Raw genomic sequence first — 7,795 nt, 5'->3', positions numbered from 1 at the left:
TAATAGACAAATTTATGTGTCTACATACATAATTGACACTTTGTAGTGAATGAAACTTTATGGTTGTTTTATTCTCCATTCATGAAGTAGTTAGTAAGTTGATATATTTAAGAGAACGATGCTATCTAAATGTTGTTTGTTAGTCATTTGATACACAATTTTATTATAGTCATTATTTGTTTTATAAACTTTTCCTTTTATTTATTTAAAAAAAATCATTAAATAAGGGTTGGGTAAATTTAACTAATTTTATGAGGTTGTTTTTATAATGTAGCCATTATTACTCAATAGTCAAACTTGTAGTTGGAAGTTACTAGAGTTATTGATTGGTGGTCAATTGAAATTAAATAAATGCCCTCTAGCATTCTTATTGTGAGATTAGAAGCTTGGAATATGTAATGTCTAGTTTGTATTGAAAGTTATCAGTTGATATAAAAGACATTATGTTGCTATCTAGGTTTTGAAATGCTAATGCGACTACTCCAAAGTCATTATTTTCTAATTTGAGATCATTATAATAACGTTCAAATGGTTATTAATAAGCCATATGATATTTATTGTATTTTGGGTCAACACAATCTTATACGTAGTATATGATTATTACTGTGATTGGCTCTACACAAAGAAGATATAAAATAAATATTCCTTAGTTTATATTAATTGTCTATTGATGTACTTCAAAATTGGCTAGGCTAATGTCTCAATATGCATTAATTTGTATGATGTCATTTTAAGAATCTATGGATAGATATTCGTTAAAAAATCACTCAGGTCAATTTGTTGTCATGTCATGAGTTTGTATAACCTCCCATAGGGATCAATTTGTTATTCATTAATATCATTCTCGTGGACATTTCTTCATGATCATATTTTATGATGATTTGTGTTATTCCTACACCAAGTTGAGTTTAGCAATCTAAATAAATCTATGCTATAAGTAAACAAGGAAATATTCACTTTCAAAATTAACATTCAAACTAAACTCCTTGGAGTATGTGTCATAGTATAACCTTGACAAATATTTTATCTCTGTCTCACCTATGTGGGTGGCAGTCGATGAGGAAACTATCAAAGGTAGTGGACCCTAGAAAGGGTTGCATACCCACTCTTATAGTTTCTTAACAAATGGTTTTAAATTAAGAAGTCGAACTATGAAGTCTCTACACTTTCACGTAGGCAAGACCATTTGTGATGAGCCCCTGAGACATTAGGTCTCACCCTTTTGAGCTTTGAGTGATCTTGCCACACCTTCCTATTAATATGCATTCCTTGTTCATCTTTACAATTCAGTAGTTGTTTATTGTATGATCTAGTTAAAAGAATGATACTATTTATCATGAAGATTGTGTATTTGATTATCCTCTAACCTCGTGTTGAACATCTAGACATGTAGACATGATGAATTATGAGAGCAACTTGAGGAAAAAGGAGGTGTGTTGTGTTGTAAACTAATAGAAGGATTGGGTTATTGTTTTAACATTAAATAATCTTGGTTGAAATAGTTATCTATTAACTATTACTATTGCTTGTAATTTTATATATGCATTATGTTGTGATTTTAAAAAGTATATATTATTTGCAAAATAGTAAAGTTTGGTGTAGTTTATTTATGTTTTGTTGTATCTCTTAACTATCTTCACCTTAGGTATTGCATTTCCATTGTAATATTATCTTAATTGTGTTTGAAGTTAAAAAAAATCTATTAATTGTTGTGTTATGTTCACTTGTATAAATAGTGGGCATTGCAAAATATGTCTAGAACAATAATTAAATATTTTATAGAATTTTAAAATTAATTAGAAATAATTTTTGTTTTATATGAAAAAAAATATTTGATTATACAAGGAAAGTTGTAGTTTCATAACGTCACATAAAATACTCATGGGAAATGAATAATCATGACTTTTGGTGTTCCAAATCATACATAGAGGTTTTTAATGATTGGAAAGGCTTCCAAGATAATACTTATGGGAATGAGGAGAATACTTATGAGGTTCATAGGTTGGAGATGCAATTGCAAAGGGGAAATTAATTATGAGATATGAAACTTGACAGTGATTATATTAGAGTAGCTGAAATGTTGCAATCCATCTCTATAACTTGTTTCCAATCTAATAAAGTCAAGAATAAATGTTTTTTGGTTGGTGTGATCATGTGGATATTATGTGTCTTGGTTTTGAACAATGACAAGACAATTATAATCATTATATTAAAAGAAAAAAATGTTCTTAGTTTATACAATCTATTTTTTAAAATTATAGATCATTGGCATCTCCTTGTTATTAGGGTTGAATTAAGATTGATGTTATTTTAACATCTAGGGATATTTTTTTTTTCTTTTATGTTAGAATAAATGTTAAAGTTTTCAAAATTTTATTAGTTCTTTTCTTTCATTTCATTTTCACTTTATGCATGTCATTCTCCCAACATATTCGTTTATATTTTTACTTTTTGTTTATTTACAATTTTATTATTATTTCAACTAGACTTGTTCATTAGATGATTAATAGGAATTCTTTTTTCATATTTTTATTTTTTTGGGAAGGCTTTAAGGACTTAAGTTTACAATGTTGATAAAGATTCCTTTGCTAATAGATTGGTTCTTAGACCTTTCATTAGTGTGATGTACTTAAGTGCCCTCAATCTAAATAGATATAATAATCAATTTAGATAGAGACTGGACCCATAATCATCTCATATAGGATTTGAATACAATCCACACTTGAGTGAAACATTAATTGTTGTGTGAGTTAATTATTAGTTAAAATAATAATTTTACTATATCTAATATATATGAATATAATTGATATTATTATATTTTAGTGAATGTTATATAAATAAAATTAAAATTAAAATAACCTAAATTTTAATTTTGTAGGGTATTTGATTCATGTAATCTTTAATTGTATTTCACAAAAGTTAAAAAATCTAACTAAAATTATTCAAGAAATCATTTAAAATGACTTGGAAATATGTACATAAATGGGTTCAATTTTAGAAAAATGAATAAATGGATTCTAATAGAGGTAATCTTACATTCTTAAGAATTACAAGACCAAGGTGACTTATAAGAGATCTTCCAATATAAGCAAAAGGCTAAAAGACTAAAGGATGAAAATTCTAAAACACCTCTTTCCTTACTAACAAATAATTAAGTTCTCATGTGCTAGGTGAGTCCATTTACATATTGATTTAGTTAACATGTCATGAGATATTTCACACACTTAACATGAAGTAGCTTTATTCCTTTCAATATTTTCCCCTTCCATAGTTTTTGATATTATTTAATATTGTAAGGAAATAAGAAACTACTTTTAGCCTTAATGTTATTATGATAATCTGTAAATCTCCCTATAAAAATCTAGATCTAATTTAAAATGATAAAAACAATGTCCATGCTGAATCAAATCTAGATGAAAGGTCCAAGTAATTGATTTAATTTATAATCTAGCTACATAATAATGATTAGGGTAGGGTAAAAAAACTATAATAATTTTTTAACGATTAGGATCACACCATATGAACTAGCTTAGGATAGGACCACACTATGCAAAGTAGTCCTTATGATGTGACTTGATCTTTTTCATGTATGACCCTCTAAATCTTCACATTTATTCTTTAAATCTTCTTTTGAAATGGATTACACTTATAAGCATGAGGCTTGCTCAAATATAAGTAGAGAAATCATAGACTTACATTGGTAGCAAATAAGGCCTTAGAAATTAATAAATTATTATGGTTATGCATTAAACAAGTGAAATAAATGTGAAATACTATAGTATAGATGTGTAGCTTTAGAGTACTTGTGAATGAGATTATTCCTTTGTGTGATTCATTGAATCTAAGTTGATCCCTAGAATGACTTAATAATTTTATAAATACATGTACATAATTGTTCGATTAAAAAAACTCACATAAAAGTTGACTAGATAATTGTTGGTTTCCAAAAGGGTTGGCTTTAGAGTGTAGGATTTGAAATTCTCTTAGACTAGGTTGCACATCACAACCTAGTTTAGGATCTCATATAACTTAAGGATACATGGATTATTTTGACACATAGTTGAGATGCACCAATAGTAGAAAGCATTGATGGTGCTCACTTGAAAGGGAAATCAATTCCTAAAGGTTCAAGATTATGCAGTCAAGGTTTTTTAGGTTCACTTAGGGGAGCTATGTGAATGTTCCTTAAAAGGGTGGTTGGTTTGATTTTGGCTCCTAGAAATCACTAGAAAATAGTTACATTGATTAAGAGTGTTTAAGTGATCATAATATACCTCAATTTTTTGTAAAGAAAGAAAATAGAAAAAATAAAATTAATCTAATCACAACTTAACTAAGATGAAATGATACAAACCAAGTGAAAGGGGTAAAAAGAAAGAAGGAAGAAATAAGCAAGTTTTTTTGGACAAGTATTATTAACTCTAAGAGCTCTACAAAATCATCCAAATTATCAAACAACAACTAAATATATTACAACATGAATACAAAGATAATAATATATTTCAAAAAAGGAATGAAATACACTCAACAAGTAGATATCATAATAATGCATAAGTTAAAACTTGAGACATCATTCACTATACGTCAAGAATAATCTTTAAAACTCAAAAAAAAGTTACTCACAAGAAAATTCTCATATAAACTATATAATAAATAAGATTAAGATATATAGAACCTAGATTGGAAACCTAAAAGATTATTTCATATGGCTTAAACATATTGAAAATGAAACTCCGAAATAGAATCCAAGTGTGGATTTATATCATATAGGATGACCTCATATTGTTATTAATTAAGGAGAGCTAGATTAGAAATGACAAATGAGGCATACCTATCTTATGTAGGACCCAAATTTGAGGTATGTATAATTGTATCACATATTTTTAATAGAAAATACAACTAAAATTTTAAGAAAAATATTTCATATATGAAAAAGAATTGGTCCAATTCAAAGCATTAAAATCTCATACATATTTAATTTTTTTTATAGCAAGAGGTTTATTATGACGTGATGCATTTGTTTCACCATATAGAAATTGATACAAAACTAAAATCTGCTACAAAGAATTTACAAACTTTTTGCCAAGCTAGCCATATTGATTGTAAAGGAAAGGAGGCCTTGATTTTTGTTAGTAAATAGATTTGTCTTTTCAAAATAAACATTAAATGACTTAGTTTAACCCAAGAAAGAAGACAAATCATAACCAACAGTTGGATAGATCTTTATTGAATTAATGATCTTCCTCTGTGTTTGAGAGGGGCAACTCCCTAGTAAGATCTAATTTAATTTTATGTGGTATGCTTTTAACCAGAAAGCGGAAAAGACAAACTAACATCTGTGCATAACCATGACACAAATGGGATTATAGATTTAAAAACAAAGGGAGACAAAGATGATTGACACAAAGATCATCCAATCAACACCTAGAATGGACATAGGTATGAATAACTTCAGAATGCAAAGATTCTATAATAACACACACATAATCTAATAAAACAAGAGAGTAACAAAGCACAACTGCGAAAAATTGAAAGACAATCTACAGTCAAAAGAAATACACATAAACACAAAGATTCAACATATATCTCCTCCTTTCCTTTCATATCCTTTGATTGCATATTTATAGATTTTCTCAAATGAGTTTGTTCGGTTTCAACTTCTATAATTATTTCTTAAAACAATCTATTAAAATGAATCTCTGGTCTATGTCTTTCATGCTTCTCAGAACTTTGATTGTCATCACAAAACATAGTTCTTTTCTCATCAACTTTGGTTTTCCTCGATGAAAGTATAGGAGATGGTTTTACTGCAAATGTTTTACTAAACTTTTTTTGTTTCAAATCTTGCATTCCACTTGGCTATGCTCCAAAAATTCAGATGCACTCTTCAACTTCTTTGGCAGCTCCATGTTATTCAGGATGACTGCAATTTGAAATGAAATACTACTACAGTATTTTAAGTCTTTAAAAGTTTCTTTCAATTTCTTCTTCCTTTGGACTATCACTTTTTTCATAGCTGCTTTGGGGAAGTTAACACCAACAGGAAAGTTCCCCACTTTCTTAAGACACACAAAAGTTCCCTACATTTTTGCCCTTGCAAACATATTTATGGTTGAACTACATAATCTTCACCTTGAAGTTTTAATATTTTCACATGAAAATAGTGCATAGGAGGTAAAAATGGAGTCATGACCAAACATGTAAACAGATTTTACTTTAGGTACTATGGGTTTATAGAATCAACTATTTTTGGCGTTTTGCAGGTTCTGAAGGTTTCAAATTTCAAGGGTCAAAATTGTAGATAACAATTTTGAGAAATCTGAAGACAAAAGTAATTTGTCTAATCAATTGATAGCTTGCCACTTCTTCTTTACTGAAGCCTCCATAATGCGGTATCAGATTAAAATTTTCCAAGGTTCATCTTCATTAGCAACTCTAGTAATCCATCTAACAAGAAGACATATTCCTTGGGTTTTGGGGTCTATAAGCCCAAGACCACCTTTGGCGCTTGGCTGAATGAAAGCAGTACTACCATCCTATTTAGAACACAAAAAATTACAAATTATTTTGCTTAAGAGTACTATAAATAAAGATCTCTTAATATTTTTGAAGGTTAATTTTGAATAAGTAACTATGAAAAAGAAAATTAAAAAACTACTTAACAAACAAGATCAATTGTCAAATTTAAACCCTAATTCTATCTTACAAAGTTTAAACTTGTGACCTTCCTTTTAAGAAATTAGTTTTTAAACATTAAGCTTAAAATATAATTCTATTAAGACATTTTTATAAAAAATACAACTAAAATATTAAGAAAATTTTACCATATAAAAGAAATTAGTTTAAACAAAATCCATAATATCATTTGTAGTGTTCCTCCTAGATTTACATTTTGATTTATGATTCGATAGACTTATCTAGACTTATGATGATATTTTAATGGTGACTATGGCTTTATTCCTATGCAATAGATATTTATGATGCTTTATGGATATATGATATATTGATGACTTTCAATGATCTATGTGATGGATGACATGTTATGATTACTCAATGGATGATATTTCTTGATGGCTTATATGTATTCAAGATTCTTAAATGTGATTTATATGATTTTATGATATATGATGATGATACTAACCCTACTCCATGATGATGATTTTATGAAATGTGTTTGTATTGAGTGACTGTTTTCGTGAAAGGGACGATGTCTTATCACTCATTGCGAACATGATAAAGTGTTGCGATTCTCTTTCACTTTCCTGCTACTATGATGTTGTATATATATGCTCTGTTGTGTTTATCGATGGATGCATGATCTCAGGTACTGGACATCGACTCCACCTGGTCTCACAGGTTTGAGCGTGTCCTAATCCCAATGGCGGTTGTTGGAGATGACTTGGTTTTCCCTCACCTACTCATGGTCTATTATGTTCACCTTGTCAGTCTTGTCAGGTATAAGTGTTGTCCAGTCTTGGGTCGGTATCTTGTTCTACCTATGTGTGGTTGGTCATGTATGTGCGTATGATTTATTATGGATTGGATTAGTTATCCTATGGTTGGATAATGTTTGTTTAATTAACAAATTAATGTTTATTAAATTAATTAATTAATGCTGTGTAATAAAGTTACAATTAATTAATTAATTAATAGATATTTGATTTATTAATTAATTATTTTTGTTTGAATTTAATTAATTGTTATTTATTAATTGATTTATTGGTTATTGCTTCATTTAATTATTTTTATCCTTTGGTTTATTGATGATTGATTAATTTTTATTTATTTTAGATAT

This window comes from Cryptomeria japonica, chromosome 2 (assembly GCF_030272615.1).
Source record: "Cryptomeria japonica chromosome 2, Sugi_1.0, whole genome shotgun sequence".
Classification (NCBI taxonomy): Eukaryota; Viridiplantae; Streptophyta; class Pinopsida; order Cupressales; family Cupressaceae; genus Cryptomeria; species Cryptomeria japonica.
Note: the sequence above shows the minus strand (reverse complement) of the source record.